The sequence below is a fragment of the Tursiops truncatus genome, chromosome 3 (assembly GCF_011762595.2).
Source record: "Tursiops truncatus isolate mTurTru1 chromosome 3, mTurTru1.mat.Y, whole genome shotgun sequence".
NCBI classification, from domain to species: Eukaryota; Metazoa; Chordata; class Mammalia; order Artiodactyla; family Delphinidae; genus Tursiops; species Tursiops truncatus.
Window position 1 is genome coordinate 16,638,571 of NC_047036.1, and position 20,163 is coordinate 16,658,733.

The 20,163-nt window shown below is 34.3% G+C and overlaps 1 protein-coding gene across 2 annotated transcripts in view; it reads right to left on the bottom strand.

Moving 5' to 3' along the window:
- Window positions 1–19,955, bottom strand: part of CDH18 (cadherin 18) — a 504,214-nt gene extending 484,259 nt beyond the window's left edge. Inside the window, exon 1 of one of the 2 annotated variants that reach the window (XM_073802032.1) lies at window positions 19,827–19,955. The gene's annotated coding sequence lies outside the window, so the exon portion shown is untranslated. The remainder of the gene's footprint in view (window positions 1–19,826) is intronic. The other variant, XM_073802033.1, reaches the window with a different exon arrangement.
- Between the last annotated feature and the right edge of the window lie 208 nt (window positions 19,956–20,163).

The following is a 20,163-nucleotide window of genomic DNA, read 5'->3' on the forward strand; positions in this document are numbered from 1 at the left end:
ATAAAGTGACTCTACTTATACACGCTTTGAAGAATATTCACAGTGTTTACAGAGATTATCTTTGAGTGGTGGGATGATAGGGCATTTTGTACTTTATGCATTCTTCTAAACCTACATTAAAAAAATAAAACTGCATTACTTGACATAAAGTTAAATAAAAGTGAACAAGGTAAGCATAACTTAATTGTATAAACTATTCTATAAAATTTGAAACTTCAATCCTCTGAAAATTTAAAATAAATAAATTTAAAATAAATAAATTTTATTTTAAATAAAAATTTAAAATAAAATAAAATTTAAAATAAATAAATTTAAAACAAGTCCTATCTCAATGTAAGTGAACAAGTTTAACAATATCTATCTTCTATGTGGGAATATAAGGTGGACCGACACAACAGATTTTCTCCACAATTCTGACAAGCAAGAGAAACTATTAAGAAATTATATCTCAAATAATCAACTTTACATCTCAAGGAACTAAAAAAACAGAACAAATTAAGCCTAACATTAGCAGAAGGAAGGAAATAATAAAGATCAGAGCAGAAATGAATGCAATAGAGACTAGATAACAATAACAATAGAAAGGATCAACGAAATTATTTTTTCTGAAAAAATAAAATTGACACACTTTTAACTCAACTAAGAAAAATAAAAGAGAAGGCTCAAATAAAATTAGAAATGAAACAGCAGACATTACAACTGATTCTACAGAAACATATAGGATCATAAGAGACTACTATGAACAACTGTATATCAACCAATGGGACAAGGTAGAAGTGTTTGAATTCCCAGAAATAAAATCTTTTAAAACTGAATCTGGAAGAAAACCTGAACTGACCAATAAGGAGTAAAGAGATCTGATCAGTAATGAAAACCTTCCAATACAAACAACAGCAACAATCCACCCAAGACAAGATAGCTTTACTGGCTAATTTCTACAGAACATTTGAGAAACTCAAAATTTGAACCCTGCTATATACACAATTTATTTAGATGGTTTGTTGCATTTAGACGAACTGTTTCTGATTTTAGTATATTTTAAAAATCTCATAGCAAATTCTCATAATACAGATGAATACATTCAAAATAATTTTAATGAGATAAATAAACAGTATTATATATTAGCAAAGGGTCTACTGAAGTTGAATTGGTAAGCTAGAATTATGGGACTGAATTTTTATATATTTTTTTTCACTGTGCTGATTAGTGAAGGGTAGTAAAAAACTGTACAGGTTATCACCAGTTGCACTGTTCTGGAGGCTGTAATTCCCCATGTGGTTAAGTTTAAGAAGAGAGGAAGAAAAGAACAAAGGATTAGAAAGAGGGAAGTGTGCTTCCAACCACAAGTGTGGCTGTGGGGAAGAGAATGTTACTAGACAGAGAACAGAATTTCCTAATGAATTGTCCCACCATGTCAATAAATAGCTAAATCCATCTCCATGACACTTACACAACAGAGAAGGTGTGCACACAGTACTATGGAACATGGGATTTTGTTTCCTTGTTGTACAATGACAACAACCTATAGTAAATACTGAACAGATGGTAAGTGGCTATCATAAAAAAAAGCAATGTGTTTCAGGAAGGAAAATAAATTAATTTTATTTTGTTACTGAACTACTATATGTTCTAATTTGACTTACATCTTAAAAGAAAGACAATGAAAACATCACTTTTGAAACTGGGCATGTAAGTGGAGGTGACTGGTCATTAAAACAGACTATATACATATTTCTGGACAGCTGTTCTGTTCAGATTATTTAATTTACTTATGATGAGACATAAATACTATATCCAATAATGCTCTTGCTCAGAGAAAAACATATGTCATAATTTTACAAATATTGGTTGCTCTTCTAATCTTTAATCACTAAAAATATGGAAGCTTGAAAGAAGATTAACAGCTCATAAATCTGGATGAGAAAGGGAAAAGTTTATCACATTTTAATATTATATTAGCTATACACATAATTTTATATTCTAATTGGATAATATAGATTTATTATTTTCTCTATACTATTCCTGAAGAAAATAAAATACTTAGCAAATCTATAATAATCTAAAAAAAATAGCAAAATTGCTACATTATTAAATAGGAAAAGCAACTGTTTTTTTTTTAATAAAGAGATTCTAGCTATTGAATATTTCACTCATCAAAATGAGTTCAAAAAAGGGCTGGCTTTTTTGGATAAACTTCCCTTTTCATCAGCAAACTGCAAGTTATTATTTTCAAGAGCTGTATGCATACTTATTCACATATAATCAATAATAAAATAAATGTAGGCAATGCATTTAATTAGTAGTTCTGGTGAGCTAAAGTAATTTCAAAATATTCTCACATTTTTTGAGAGAGTTGATTTTGAAATAAAATATACCTAGGTAACATAAAAGTATAATTATATTGAGTGTGCATCAGACCTAAATGTCAAAATGGAATTGGATTTACAAATTCCAAACCAACCAATAAAAATGTATATCAACCACATAACATACTCAAGACCAGACCAGGGAGACATACAAGAGAAATGAATAATGTGATGTTTGCCCTCAGGCAGTTTGTAGAACATTTGGTTGTTAAAGAAAAAAAAATGTAAGAAAAAACAATAATAATAAAAGAAAAGGAGAACAAATTGTTACAAAAGCTATCATAAAAACCAAATAGGAGAGATTAAGGATACTGACCAGTGATAGTCATTGAAATATAAAAAAATTGATTATCTCAAGATACATTAATGACAAAAATGATAACATTGGAAACAAATCAGAGAAGAAATATTCAACGGTTATTTCAGACTTCTCACTTTAAAGAAATCACAGAGCTGCCAATGTTATACATAGAAAAATTGAAAGTTTAAATTGATGGAATAAAAATGATGAAGACCCACGTTTCACTGAGACCCTTCACTATGCTCGACCCTGTGCTGTGTGCAGGAAACATAACATTTTAATCCTTTCAGTTAGTGTGGCGCATATTTTATAAATAGAAAATTAAACAATGTGCCTGTGGTGATACAAATATTAATGTAATCAAACTTCAAAATAATATCTACCTAATTCTAAATCTCATACTCTTTATACTGCATCCTGTTGGTCACAGAAAAATAAAAGAAGGTAGAGCACATATCATTTATATTTAAGTTATAAAAACAAATCAAAACTCCTAGATCACAAAAGAGGTATCCTAAATAGTTTATAAATTAATACCCTTTTAGAGTAATGTAAGTATTTAAAAATCTAAGAGTGTTATATACCTAATGAGTTTGAGAGAAAGACCAGCATCATCTGGGGAAGAAGATCTGTTCATTGCTGGACGTAAAAGATCAGATCAGAGGTTAAAGGACAGAGCTAGATACATGGAGACATAAAATTACATGAGTGATAACCATGAAAGTTAATGAGCTGAACAAAGAAGTGAGAGTATACAGAGAGAAGCAAATGGTCAATAAAAGAGCACTGGGGGATCCAAGATCCTACAGATCCAAAGTGGCAAGAGTACAAGGGACTCAAAATGAGATAGACAGGAAAAAGCAAATCAATGAACAAATAATATTATATATTATAAATAAGTAGCAAAAAAATCACAAAAGTGAAAAAGTATTTTTCCTACAAGTTATTGATATTGCCATAGTCCAGCAGTCTTTATATTTAGAATGAATTAATAATAAATATGCACTTGGAAATTTGAAATTAAATTTATCAGTAAAATCAGATGTCCTTCTGTACCAAGATAGGTTAAGCAGTTTATACTTTTGCACAACCACATTCATTTAATATCACAAATGAGAAGAAAATCCAAATTTTAAAATATAAATAATGAAGTAAATTGGCATATAGTACAGGAAATGCTCTAACATTATCTCAAGCATTTGAATAAGTAATATTATTTTCTCTTTTAAAATGTTATGTAGTTTTGTGGATAAAATGAAGCTAATTCTAAAAGATCTAACTGAACAAAAATTAAAACACTAAGCTCACTAGGCTCATGGGCATACAGTTTATAGTAAAATTTTTTGAAAATTCTTAGCAGGAAAAATAATTTTTAATAGTTACTTACACTTTGTAAATCATGTTTACACTTGAGGTATATATTAGCATGTTAAACAGATTATTTGCACTGCCACACAAGATCATTTTGAGAATTTAAATTATAGTGAAAACAGCCCAATTAGAATTTCCAGTGAAGATAACTTGATACATACAGATAAAGCAGACAACTCTTTATAATGAAGAGTTAGGGATATTAAAAATGGAGGGACTCTATTTTACAGGAAAATGAAATTGCTTATTAAAGTTTGTGTGGTGATCTCATATCCCTCTCTAAATGCTAGAGCATAAACCTTCCCTATTTTAACATGACGATTTTAAGATAACTCATCAAATTAAAACAAAGTATTTTATTGATTTATTGATTAAATGCAAGTCTATCAGACAAAAATAAAGTAAAATTTCTGACATTCAGAATATACAGCTCAACAAATATCCAAAATACTTGTTCATAAGTAAATATCTTTAAAAAATTTTCCTAATATAACATAACCACTAAACAAGTATTTCACAAAAACGGTTTGTAGTTTCTCAGTTATTCCATGGCTGGTTTATAGGGATGAATTATATACATTATTCATAAACATAATCAGGGAAAGGAAAAAAATATCCAGTTTATCTAGCAAAAGTTTTGTTGGAAGCAGAGTTTAAAATCTTATCAGAGCTTCTTCATAGGAAAGCATGGAACGATTATTTGGTTGTATCCATTATTCCAATAGTATTACAAACAGGAGAAAAGTGTTGAAGTTAAAAAGAAATGCAAACATTTGCTTCTTGGAGTCCAAACTACCATGCTTTGTTGGTGAATAACAATCTTTGTACTAATTAATAAGGGATGATACAAAGAAAAGTATTATTCCTCTTTTGTCCCTATGGTGGCACTATCTACAAATGGCATTTCAAGCCTGATTCATGTTTTAAAGATGATGAACAAAATGAATGAGCTTGTTTACTTTTAGCATGGTCTTTGTTTTTCTCATTTATCCATTATCCTCACAAGTTGCAAAGCATAATTTGTTTCTCTAGGATCTGAAATAAATATGCTTAATGCATTGTATTTGTATTACATCTTACCATTCTACTTGGAAAACCGTTAATCAAGAAAATGTTCATGAAATGTCAAAATTTCCAAATCTATAAATTCAGAAGCCCTTTCAATTTCCAATCATTAAAAGTCTGCATCTAATGCCTACAAATTATTTTCAAATATTCAGGAAAATAAAGACGGCTAGTTATCAACATAGAAAATGTGGCAAAAAAAAAAACAAAAACAAAAAAACAAAAACAAAAAACGATGAATCCAGTTGTAGGGCAGAAACATTAATTGTATTATTCCTTTGATTTTACTGTAGTTTTAAGTATTAAAAATATACTTTGAGGAAGAACACAATGAGATATCCCTATGTGTATGCCAGGATGTCTAAAATTAACAGGATTAACAAGAGTAACTCTCATACAATGATGTGGGAGTGTAAATTAGTACAACCACTTTGGAAAAGTATTTGGCTGTATTTGTTAGTGATAAACATATGCATATCCTATAGCACAGCATTCTCTTCCCTGTATATACCCAATAATAGGGCACACACATGTTTTCCAGAAACCAGATACAAGGATATTCATTGTTTTGTTATTTGTAATAGTTAATAACTGGAAACAGCCCAAATGCCCTTGAAGAGTAGAATGAATAACTTGTGGTCTATTCAGACAATGGAATATTCTACAGCAATAAAGTGACTAAAATACTGATTCACTCAAAAAATAGATGGTTTTCCCACAAGTAATGTTGAGAAGCCAAACACAATGGAACAGTACTGTATGATTCTATTTATATAAAATACAACAGAAAAAATTAATCTATATTGTTAAGAAGTCAGAAAAAAAGATGTTACATCTGAGGGTTAGGAAGGGACTGTGAAGGTATACAAGGAAGGCTTGTGGAATGCAGGTAATATTCTGTTATATATGGGTGGTAGTTACCTGGGTATGCTGAATTATTGGTAGTTATTTGTCTGTACACTTACAGCTTGTGCAACATTATCTATGTATGTCATACTTCAATTAAAAATTTTAAAACACTTTTTAAGACCCTGACTTGTTTCAATTATAGTCCGTGAATATATTTGTCTTATGTTTTCTGGTATATATTCTGGGCTACGTGCCAGGCAATATTTTAAAAACTAAGGATCCAAAGGTGAATGAGCAGACAATCTTCTGACTGAAGTAGGGTTTACAGTCTAGTTGGAGATGAGAAAAAAAGACATGAGTAAACTAATAAATATTGCCTTTGAAGAGTATGAGAAAATAGGCTGGTAGGATAGAGACCTACTTTAGGGAAGAAAGCATTGTTTTTAATAGGATGAGATTTAAGCATGAAGGATAAAGAGGTAGTGATAGAAAAATGGGAGAGAAGGACATTTCAGACAAAAGGAATAACAACATGTTCAAAGGTTCTGAGGAAGGCATGGCATCTCTGAGGAAGGGAACGCATGAAAGAATAGCTTGGTGAGTAGATGTGAGGATCAAACAGGAGAGAGAGGCTGGGTATGATCAGGTAGAATTTTAGAGGCCATGGCAAGAACTTCGACTTTTATTATACACAAAACTAAAATTCACTGAAAAGTTTTGAAAGCAAAGAATAACATCTACTGATTTATATTTCTAAGACGTTTCTGCTGGCTGGTATATGGTAAATGATTTGAGAAGGACATTTGCTGATGCAAACAGAGCAGAGGAAACCACTGTAGAAGAGATCGTGCTGATGTGAACTAGTGTGGTGCCAGCAGAGATGAAAGCAGTAAACACATTTTAAATCTGTTTTAGGGAATGATGTGAAGAGTAAGGATGCGAAAGGTGTAATGAATCTCTCTCAGTTTTCTGATTTGTGTAAATGGTGGTATCATTTGCTGAGATGACTGAAATAGGTTGCATTTGAGCAGAGTAAATGGGTGGTGGGGTCCTGGGATGTTTTTTGAAAGATGAGAGTCACCAGAGCACACGCGCGTGGGACTGATCCATTAGGAAGGAATAATTTGATGATGTAGCCAATTAAGAGGAGGAATTGGGAGGGTCTGCGAACGGAACCCTGAGAACAAGGTGTGGATAATAGCAAGGATGTTCCTTCATTATAATTTCAGAAGAGAAAAGGGATTGAAATATAGATACAAGTTCATGTACAGATTTGGTGGAGGTGACATGAGATAGGAACTGTCCCATTGATTTCACAAATTTTAGAAGTGCAAGGTGAGGCAAGGCCATCAGTTGAGATCCAGGGTCAAGGGGGTGTGGAGGCTGGTTGGTAGAGAGGCATGACAGATGGAAGAGGACAGGGGATACTCCACTCTGATTCAGCTGCTACAAAGTCTGCTCTGGTGGGCAAGTCTGTGAACTTGTATGATGTCAGTTTACTGTTATACAAAATGAAGTTAATAATACCTGCCCAACCTCCAGAGCTTCCAGAAAAGACTTCCAGTTAACATGACTAACTATGCACATATAAATAAGTTATAAATGATAAATTATACAGTAAATTGAAATACATCAATAGTTAAAATCTGAGTTCAAAGGATATATTAGATAATTTCTCTGAAATTTCACTGTACCAAGTCTCTATAAAAATTACATTAAATTTATTTTTTTGGCCATTGAAATGTATTTTGTCAAAATGTGCTTTTATAAAATTTTTATTCTTATCTAATAATTTCTCCAATAAATTAGAGAAAATACTGGTATTAGATGAAAAATTAATATGTATAAAAGTAAACTGCGGAATTTGCAGGAGAAATGTGTACTATGAAAAACATCTGAAGGTCAGGCTCTGAGTTGAGTATTTAGATAGAACAGAGATCAATAACAATTAAACACAATCTGATTTGAAGCAATTGTTATTTTAAATATTTTATGTCTTAGAAAATAAAGTTTTTACAAAGTATGTTTTGTTGTGAATAATTTAGAGACATAAACATGTATTAGCTAAGAATAAACTATTCTTGTAATGTTTATTGATTAGAACAATCTAGCCTTTTCACTGAGTTGATGTGTTGTTTTTTCATTTTAAATGTTTGGCATTTCCTTTAGCAAAAGAATGGAAATCATTTCCAGGATGCTGACAGAGTGTCCTAGTTTACTTCTTTCTGAAAGCCACAATTTTACCCTCAGAAGAGTCAGCACTTCCAGGGTTCTAATACCAAATTTGTGTTAAAAATACCTTTTTGCATACACATGAAACCCTCCTTAGCACTGGTCTGGAAATGGAATGAGATGCTTTCTGAGAGAAACCAGCTATTCCTAACTGTTACATATCTCCAGAGTCACACAAGCCGCCTTTGAAGTCTGTGAGTGCATTTCATCTAAAAGGGTGATTCATGCCTTGACAATTTCAAACCAGGGATATTCATGTACTATTCAGTCTTGTCATTTCATAAGTTTTTCCTTTTATTACCAAGTGAGTACTAGATGGCTCAAAGTAAATTTTTCTTAATGAAACTTGCCCAAATTCTGTTTAAAAACTCTGAAACAAATGATTTTAAGTTTTACTTTACATAATGTATTCAATAAATCTAGGAAGAATGGTCTTCGGATATCACAGCCAATGTAAAATATCACAGATTTTGGCAATCTATGTTATTGTAGAAAAAAGAGTTCAGAAAAACATTCTCTGCAATAATATTTTATATATTACGTATTATATATATATATATTATTCTGTGTGTGTGTGTGTATATATATATACATATAATTTCTATATTCTAAAATTTGTTGTTTCAGCACTTTACAGTACAGAGTGAGCACAGCAGTCAAGCAATCTTCATGACCTTTAAACTGTCTTGAAGAAGGACCAACTCAGGTGATGACTGTACTGTCATTAGAAACATTTCAGGGAAGGAGTGTAGACTAAGTCTGTAGTATTGGAGGGTTTCAGAAAAAAAGATGCTATAATATTCAGGAGTCAGATGCTATAATATTCTTAGGAGTCACATAAGGTGACTTTGGAGAAAGAGGTGACTGAGAACTGGAGGGGACTGAGGAGACTACAACACCTGGTAGAATCAAGAATGGCAGAGGGAAGACATAGGATGTTTAGAAATTTAATAATAATGATTAATAATAATAGTTGAAAATAGGAAAACCGAAGAAGGAGATGCCGTGGTCTGGATTATGTACCTCCAAAATTCTTATGTTGAAGTCCTAACCCTTTATGTGATAGTATTTAGAGACGGGGCCCTTGGAAGGTAATTTGATTTAATTGAGCTCATGAGGGTGGGGACTTTATGATGGGAATAGGGCCCTTGTAAGAAGAGACACCAGAGAGAGCTTGCACGTGCTCTCTTCCTTTCTCTCCCTCCCTCCCTCCCTCCCTCCCTGGCACAGTGAGGATACATCCAGAAAGTGGCTGTCTGTAAGCCAGGAAGGGAAAAGCAAGCATTCACCAGGGAACTGAATTGGCTAGTACCTTGATCTTGGACTTCCTAGCCTCTAAAACTGTGAGAAATAAATTCCTGTTGTTTAAGCTACATGGTCCATGAATTTTGTTATGATTGCCTGAGTTAATTAATACAGAAACAAATACAAATTAGGAGGAACAAGACTGAAGATTGACAAAAGAGACGCAATGGGGCAGGGGAAAAAAGCAGAGCTGAAACAAGAGAAGAGATAAACAATAAAGACCAGGAAGCAATAAATTGATAGATTGATTTGTAGAGCTTTTAACGATCTAATATTAAGTAAAAATGTGTTGTACAGTAAAATAAATAATATTCTCTTAAAAAAGTTGAAAAAATCTGTGTGTACATATCACAATATACTTATCTATTGTATACGCATATATATGTTTACACATGTATGTCAATGCGTATATTTTATAGGTGTATAGAGGAAGGTATACATGGATAAAGAATTATAATTTTTGGACATTTCATCTGAGTAAGGATTGAAGAAAGCAAAATGGAGGTTATAAATCTTTGTCATTTGACTGGTTACACTGAGTACCTACCACTTAAGGAATTAATAGAATGAATACAGTAAGTTAGAAAAACAAAACACATAAAAGGAAAAGAAAATATCACTTGATGATGTGACAGGGACAGATATGTGACTTAGAATAGGTCCTTCCTCTGGGGGCCCAGCCAGGGCCTTTGGGAGCAGATCAGGGCACTGGGATCCAGCATATGGAAGCTCAGATGGACAATTTGTTCCAGTGCCTCGAGTATCATCAGCTGGCCAGATCAGGGCAGACTGGTATGCGATCCTCATCAGGGTTCTCCTGTCCTGCTTTGCCTCCTGTGCCCAAAGTGGTCACATGGCCACTCTTAGAACCACACGCTGAATAGGGCTTTTGTAACTAGGTGTGAGTGAACGATGTGCACGGACATTTTAAAGACTGAAATAAAATTGTAATTAGCCAAATATTATTAGGTGATTTGCTTTACTTTGTTTTTTTATATATTTAAAATTTGCTCAATGTTTTTCTATAAATATTTTTATAAATGTTATGCTTTAAACAAAAGAAAGCCATTCAAACTGGGAGGAAAAATCATTTTTTCCCTATATAATAGTTCTGAGAAGGGTAAGCAACATCCCAGTCACTTACTTATAAAATGGCTAGATCAGTGGAAGAACACAGGTTTCTATTTCTCATTTAAAATCCACCTTTGTCAATTATACCATGTCATATATTTTACCCTCTCAGCTAATCATAATTAACTTTGCCTTTTTTTTTAATTGCTGGAAAGTTGATAAATATTTCCCACACTGCAAAAGTAAAAAAGGGGAGAGAGTCATTTGTTTATTTTGCTGTACATTCTATATTTTGTGCATTAATGTTTGCACTGACATTAATGCAAAAATACATAAAATATAGAACATACGAAACTTTTAAAACTATATTTGGACACAGGAACCCGAAGTCCAATAAACTCATATAAATAGAAGCACAATGCACTTACTGGGGACAAGAAAGTATACATTAGGTTGGATACATTATTTTCTTTCATTAGGAAGTATTTTAACTTTTACATTCCTTTTGGAAAACATCCTTCAGGTCTGATATCAGGAGTTCTTCATCAATTTAATGATCAATTTAATTTCATCAGCAATATAATAATCTCAGGCTAATGGTATAATTATTACATATTCAGTAATATTCTACATTTTTATTCTCAGAAAATTTCCATGGTGGGTCATTTATAAAAGGCAGAACTTAATATACCTCCTCATGCTAGCTGCATTCATTTCCTATTGGCACTATAACAAAGTACCACAAACATATTGGCTTCCAACAACACAAAGTTATTACCTTACAGTTCTGTAAGTCAGAAGTCTGAGATAAGCCACAAACCAGATAAAATTAAGGTGTCAACATGGCCACATTCCTTTCCAGAGGCTCTAGGGGAGAATCCTTGCCTTTTCCAGTTTCTAGAAGCTTCCCAAAGCACTTGGTACTTGGTCCTCTTTCTCCACATTCCAACCCAGCTACATTAGATTGAGTCCTTTTCACATGCCGTCATTCTGACCTCCTCTCTGCCTACTTCTTCAACTTTTATAAATCCCCTTGAGATCACAGTGGGCCTACCTGATCCTGATAACTCAAGATCATCTCCCTATTTTAGGGTAGCTTAATTTAATTAGCCACCTTAATTCCATCTGTACACTTCATCCTCCTTTGCCATGTCACAACATATCCACAGATTCCAGGAATTAGGACCGGGACATCTTTGGGGACCATTGTTCTGTCCATCACATTAGCCTTCAGTGTAGTCACACACAGCACTTACGCATTATTTAAACTGCTCAAAGTATTGTAACTTCTCTTACAAAACTGTTTCAGAAGTCACATCACTTAATTTACTTGAGATCATAAACATTTTAAGTAGAGCTCAGTTGATAAAGTGCTAGTTAACCTAAACAGACAACTATCAGTTAGATTAAGAAACAGAATGTGATCCTAAAGTCACACGTGTGTGTGTGTGTGTGTCTTGGAATAGTTGTATGAAATAATGCTTTAATTGGTGTCAGCATCACTGATATAATCCACTAATACAGTCATCTTGCATTTTTGCTTAAAGATCAGTTTTGCAACATTATAGTCACCTCATACTTGCTGCTGAAACCGTAGATTTACATCTTGGTTCCTAATATATTTTTCCCACATTTCAAAGGCTGGACATAAATCACTAGTAGGATGGCAAAGTAAAAAAATACAGTTTCTTAATTGGAATTTTTGGCTACAGGACACCCTTCATATCTATTCTTCTTCTATCGTAATTTAGAATAATTTGGGGTTGGCAAGAAGCAAAATTTTTAGTTATCAGTAAATGAGATACATTTTATGTTGTAAATTTATCAGGTCTGCAAGGCAATCACTGTAATATCAAAATTTAGGTAAGGCTAATGGAAATATTAGGAGACAAGGACTATATTGATGAATAAAATCCACAAATGATTAAACCAGTGATTTTGTGTCAGTATTTGCTTTTAGGACATCAAGAAACTTTACAGTTGTTTCTAACATCAGGCTCACATCAAATCTAAAATGACTATTATAAATAAGTAACTTTGAAAAAAGTAAACAGCTATAATGAATAAGGTCCTTCAAAGATGAACATTTTTTTTAAAAAATTAAGGAAATGAATTCTTTATACCTAAAATGAAATTACCCAAATGAAAATGTTAGATATGTGTCTATGTGTGTTTGGGAGTTTACATTTCAATAATTCAAAACGTTTTTCAAGACAGTCTCTTCCTTGAAGTACATCTTCCCCTGGCTTTCAAGATCCTTACTCATGGGGTTCTCTTCCTTCCTCTCCAGCTACTGTTTCTCAAATACTTGTGTTGGATTTTCTTCATTTTCCCAACCTATAGGTGTTGGGTTGCTCCATGTCCTGGTCTGTGTGTTTTTCGTGTTTTCATTCACATTTAGTCTCTTCACTTTAAATACAGTCAATGGAGTCGCGGCTCTTGATTTCCTACCTGAGCAGATAGCTCTTCTCTGAACTCCACACCTGTGTATTCAAATGACTCCATGTCATCCCCACTCGGGCATTACAATCTAAAAAATGTACTAAACGCAGCTCTTCCTATCTCCTGCCTGCCCTCCTTCCCCCACCAAAATCTGTTCTGCCCAATTCTTTCCCATCTTAGGAGATGACAACTCCAGCCTCCTTGTTGCTCAGGATACAGCAAAAACCAAATTTACCCTTTACCCTCACTGTCCCCCCTGCCCCATCCCTATGTCTTATACAATATCAAGTCCTGTCAGTTTTAATTTCAAGATAAATATGAAATTCAACTTCTCCTCTCAATCTCTACTGCTTTCACTCTTCTGCAAGTCACCATATCTCTCCTCCAAATGCCTGAAATAGCTCTGCAATGGGCCTGTTTCTGTCCTGGCTGCCTTGTAGTCTGACTCCAGCAGGGCGTCCAGAGTTTCTTGTTGAAACACATCTGATTAGTGACCTTAATTCCACCTTCACTCTTAATCCTACTTTGCCATGTAATGTAACAAAGATATCAGATCATGTTACTTCTCTGCTCAGTGCAACCCCAGATCTCCTAGGAAAAATCCAAGGTACTTAGACTAATCTATAGGATCTACGTGTGATTTGGTTTCCATTATCTCTTAATAGTATCCCCTCCTCTGCTCCATTTCTGTCACTTCCCTCCAGTTATACTGGCTTTCTTGCTATTCTTCCAATCAGCCAGGCAGGTTCCTGCCCCAGGACTTTTTTTCTTGCTTTTCACCCTTGCTAGAATATGGTTTATCAATATCAAATTATTCATATCCATACTTCTTCTTCTAAGGCTTTATTCAAAGTAAACTTCTCAGTAAGGGAGGGATTCCTAGCCATTTATAGCTAAAATATCAAACCTCCACCTATCTCTACAAAACTTTTATTTCCCATTCCACTTTCCTCTCCCTCCTTAACAATGATCATGTTCTATAAGCAATATAAAGTTTTATTTCCCTTGTTTAACATCTCTCTTCTCAAAGAGAATGCAATCTCCATAAGTGAATTTAATATAGTAAAGATAGAATCTAACATTTAATTTGGCTTTATTTTTGTTTTAAAAATATGACAAATCTTCAAAAAGTAGAATTCCAATCATCCAGATTGAAAATCCTACTGAATAGTCTTTCAGAACTGGTTTACTTTTCAATCAGTACCACAAGGCTTTCTCAACTATGGCTAAGTTAAACTGCATCAATCAACCAATAAGCGGGTTCTCCAAAAAAGCAGCAAAACTGCATAAAACAAAAATAGTCTTTGTTTATATTTTTATGGCTCATTTAAATTATATCACACATTGCAGCTGGAAGGTTCTAATTATACATATTTCTAAAATATAGATAATATAAAAAATACAGAAAAATTCAAGGGATACACATTTTACACAATATCAACTATATTGATTTTCTCTTGAAATCTTTTTAAAAATCAGGATGTATATAAAATTTTGTATCAAGTTTAATATATGAATTTCCATAAACAGATCATTATTTAGATTAATTCAAATTCTTAAATTAATTTTAACTTCTTGAGAGAGTTCTTAATTTTGGGATACTTTGGTTCATCTCCTAGTGATTTACTCCCAGGAGTTTCATGTAAGAGAAACTGCCTTTTCCTTTTTCTGACAATGAATTGCAAATTGTTTTTCAAAACTGTTGTATTAATTTTCACTTCCACAAGGAATAACTATAAATAAGAGTTTTATCACGTTTGCCAGCATTAGTTTCAAAAGTTATTTGTAATATGATGATTCCATAGGTTAAAACGGCATCCTATCTTTTTTTTAAATCCCATTGATAACTGTGAGTTTAACCTAGATAGATATTTTTATTTAAAATACTTTTGGCATCAGTAGACTGACTCAAAATAATTGGATCAAGTGAAATTGCCAGTCACATGGATTGTACATAGTTACATGTAAGTCATATACTGACCCTAATGGCCTAAATATAATGACAATAAATATCTGTTAGAAGACCCTTACGATCACCTATACATAAAACGAAATGGAAATGATAGTTGAATTCCTCTTTTCAGTGGAGGCATCTGCAAAACCCAAATTCATTTTAACGCCAATTCATCTATCCTATTCCATGCAGTATGAGTAAAATATTGAATAAGACAGTCCTGAGGAGCTCAGGTAAGTGAAATATTTGCTTTTTCAAATATTTCAGTCAAATACTTTTAGTGATCAACCTTTATTCATTTTATTCTCACATTATCAAGAAGTTTCCTAACTTGATGTAGCTGAGCAGTGTAGAAGTTTACATATCAGAATATTTTCTGGTATCTACAGAAGCAACACCTGGACATGTCAGGGTACACGAGACCTCTTCTACCTGCTCTGACACTTTCAAGCCGTCCACTTATTTCTCTGGCAACCTGCTCTTGGAACATGTACTGCACTTAAAAGTCAAAACACTATCAGCTATGATAGTGATGCTAAATTATTTAATTTGTGTTGGCCTTCTCTTTATTCTTCACTTAAAAAATATTTAATAGGGCATTATTCAAATGAATGATACTACATCTATGCAATAATATGCAATAGTCACATCGTATTAACTCTCAGTATGGCAGGGGCATCAACCACTCTGAAATTCTCCTAACCTAATGAGACGAGGAGAGCTGTAAATACATGCATATGCCTAACACTAACTAGATTTAAATATCAGGTCTGTGCATAATGGTGTTCTCGTTAAATACTTATGAATTCTCTATATACTCACATGGAAGAGAACAGGCTCTAAAATTAGCTGGGTATTATATCAACTTGTGTTTCTTTTATCTAAACACATATTTGTGTACATACGCTTATATGAATGCATGCATCTCAATATAACTACTTTTTAAACTTTAAATCTATATTAATTTCATAATTCCATGCAGACATCAATCTATTCATTTAAAAACCACTTAAAAATATATAGCAAACTGGTAATAATGGTATTGCCGAAGAGTGAATTTCAACGTGCATTCTATGTTTTACATTTCTGTACTTTTTTAACAAATTATAAATGTGGATAATATGGGGAAGGATGGAAATAAGAGAGGAAATTAGGTCTAATACAAATCACATATTTCAAAATGAAGATGTTCTATTTCATCCATAAAAAAACATTTTAAGAGCTAATAGTGCCATTTCTTACAGATGACTTTTAACTACTCTAGAACAGCTGGAAGATTTAGCATGCTGAGTCAATTCTCAACAAATACATCACTGAAGAAATTGAAACTATAATAATTTACCAACATTGATGTACATCTTTATAATTATAACCCATTTTGACACCTTGTATTATTTGGTTCTCATGCCTATTCTTATCCCCTTTTGCAGATGAGGAAAAATGGCCTATATATAGATGACATGTGACACAAGTAATCTATGCCAGGATCCAAGTTCTGCCATGTCTTCAAATCATTATGCTTGCTTTTTTTGTTTTGTTTTGTTGTGTTTTGTTTCATTTTGTTTTTTTTTCCCATTGTGCTATATACACCGCCAGTTAAGAACTATGCTTTTCAAACCAAAATGCTTTCTTTTACTTCTGGATCTTTGAACATTATAAACTCCTCCAAGCACATGGAATTACTAGAGTGAATACCCCCTCCTGACACACCAAACACATACATACGCAAAATATTGAAAGCAATTGTAGAGTACAGAGCATCAGTATCTTTCATTTACTATCTGTAATAAAGGCTCTTCTAAAAAAAGTAAATTCAAGTGAAATGTTCCTTCAGACTCAACATCTACATTTTCCTTTTCACAGTTTTTATTTCCTCTTGTTTCCACAAATGTTAGCATATGATAATACATCCTAGATTCTCAGTTCACAGAAAAAAAAAAAAAAAATACCGATAAGCTCTTCCACAGTTTTCTGTTAGGACCCAATGAAACACTTACAAGTTGAAATTCATTCAAAGCAAGAGATTAGGGATCTTTTTTTTCCATGGGCCTCTCACTGTTGTGGCCTCTCCCGTTGCAGAGTACAGGCTCCAGACGCGCAGGCTCAGTGGCCATGGCTCACGGGCCCAGCCGCTCCGCGGCATGTGGGATCTTCCCGGACTGGGGCACGAACCCATGTCCCCTGCATTGGCAGACGGACTCTCAACCACTGCGCCACCAGGGAAGCCCCAAGAAGAGGGATCTTTGGAGAACACCCAAACTGAACTATACATGGACAGTTCCAATGGAAGAGGAGGGCAGTTTTGTCCCCCAGGGAATAGTTAACAACATCTTGAGATATTTTGGGTTGTCACAATTTCGGGGTGCTGCTACTAGTATCTAGTGGGTAGAAAACAGAGATGCTGCTAGGCAGCCTACAATACACAGGAAAACCCTCCCACCTTAGAATTATATAGCCCAAAATATCAATAGCACCAAGGTTAAGAAGCTCTGATCTAGAATATAGTTCTATAGACATGTGTAATGCAACAAGGAAGGCATATAATTAAGCAAATTAGGGAGTCGAACGTCCTCTACTTGTTTTAAAAAAGCAAAAGGACACCTTATACACACTCTAACTTAAATCTCTCAGTCTCTTTCTCTCACTTTTTGCCCAGCTACACTGCATCAGATACACGCACTTGAGATCAGGTTGCATATATAGAAGGTATAATTCAGTCAAATACAGGAGAAGTGGGGCACACAAACTTGTGAACATGTGGTTTGCATTTAACAGACCAGAAAAGTCAACAAAAATCATAATAATAATGTTTATATAAGTCAAATGAAAAAAAAGCATCTTATATTTACTATATATAGCACCCTTCATCTAAAGAATTTACAGACTTGGACTAAGTGACGCATTCATTCTCATGCTTCCACTATATCCATCCAAATAGCACATCAGAAGGAATAGTAATTTCCAGTTTGCTTTATGTATAGACTTTGACCTAACACTGGTGGCTATTAACCATGCCTGCAACTGCTATAGTTAATTACTTTCAACATTCACTGGATAGAGTTACAGCTAGAGTTTCCTGTCACTTACCTTCATTCTACTATTATATTCCCCTTTGCTACTGGGTTATCTTTAAGTGGGCATTTCTGGTGCATCTAAAAAAGCAAATCCTCATTTTCTACCTCCCATTGTTGTCAAAATAGAAAATCAAACTTGACCATTGGTATCATTTTATGTTTTCTTCTCCTTAAGTTAGCTACCTCTGTGAAAAAGCATCATCACCACGGTTTATAGCATACTCCTCTAACAAGGCCCATTAAATGAACGCCTTGTTAAGTGAAGAAATGGGTTGATCTACACTAGGTTAATTTATTATCAGGAAGTCTGAAATATAACATATAACAGGAGGCTTGAAAGAAACAAATGATGATTGGTTCTTGGACCAGAGTGTTAGACTATAGAACTAATTCTCTACTAGTATCACATCCTGTCTCCCTTCTCCCACATCCAACAAGATACATACGAGATCTAGTCTGGACCTCTAACTCTTGGTTTAAAATTAAATATTTTCTCTGATAAGACAAGACCACTAAAACAGAAGCAGACAATTACTGCATAAGGAAAGCCCCCTGCTTTGAAAAATCTGTGGGTGATCCCAGAGTGGAAAATAAAGGTTCCAAAACACAGTCAGAGCCTGTAGGTTTTTTGTTTTTTGTGTTTTGGACTGCATAATAAAATCTTTCTCTGATCCATCTTTCTCAGCTCGAAGCAGTGATGCCATCACCTGAGCAAACCCAAGACCATAATAATTTTAGCTAAGATTTTCATTTTAGTATATCTTAATTTTTAGCAAGGAAACGGTAAGGAGCATGTACTCTTCTTGATTAATCTGAAAGTTCTTTAAATACAGCAGGCATGGATATAAGGAAATACTTTAATAATTAGGTAATACAATTTTATTTTTCACCTGTTACACGACAGATTTTCCTAGTTCCACATCTGTACGCACCACACATACACACACACACACACACACACACACACACACACATGCATAAGGCATAATTTTACCTTGTTTTTAAGACATGAAAATTAAGACAAAATAATTGTTATTTCCAAACTCAAATAAGTCCAGTTAAAGAAGTCAGAAAATGAATCAGAGTTAACAAACAAAAGGGTATATACTAAATAAAGTGTTTTGCTGAGCACAGGAGGCTACTTAATTCCTTTTCATTCATCATTTATAGTGTCCTTTGAAAGAAGAAAAAGTTTCATCTTAAGCTTTAATAAGCATTTATGGAAGCGTTTCATGGGGGAAAAAAAATAAATGAAAGAGAAAAGAGAAAATGAGCCCTGCCCTGCTGCAGCTTCAGTGCTCAGATCATGTAATTTCAGAGGTTACTGGAAAGACAATAATTAAAAAGCACTATGGAAATTTCTATTTCAACGTCCCTGTTTCCATTCTGACAATGCTTTCCCTCACTTTTACAGACAGACATAAATGACAGCTTATTTTCATGCCGTTACAATGCAAATGCGCCTTGCATAGTATCCTTCCAACTTCTTCAGGGGCAGGGCAGATAACAGTACATCCACAGATAAACAGAGATCCAGCTGGGTTATCACACTCACGTTCCATAGGCTCTATGGCAACATTCTTGGATAAGAAAAAAAAATTTTTTTTAATGTATACAAGCGATAAGGCTCACGAAGCATTAGCTCTAACTTTCCCATTCGTAGCAGATCCTGTGAAACCAACCCAGAGAGGAAGATTTCACCAAATATTGTTTTGACTCAGAACCGGGTGAGCAGCCCCATTGCACGAAAATCTTAATGTCACTCCATAGTAAAGTGTCATGAATTGAAGCCTTACCTTCGCTGACTTGCCCTAATTGGTGGAAAGGAACTTAATTTACGAGCAGCACGGAGGGGACTTTGCCGGTGCTTGCGCCCGCTGCGCTGGTCCTCGGAGAGCCCCGGGCTGGCTCCGCGGTCCTGCGCGCCCCGGCTCCGCGGCTCCGGCTGCTGCAGCTCCCGAGCGCGCCTCTGATTGGCTGGCACCGCCAGTCCGCCTGATGCTCTCCTTCCCTGTCTCTCCTCCTTCCTCTCCTCCCCGGCTCTCCCGTCCGTCCGCTGCCTTTCCCTCTGTCTCCTCCCCCCCCCCCCCGCCCCCATCATACATACTTTGGGGGCTGCAGAAATTCCACGGC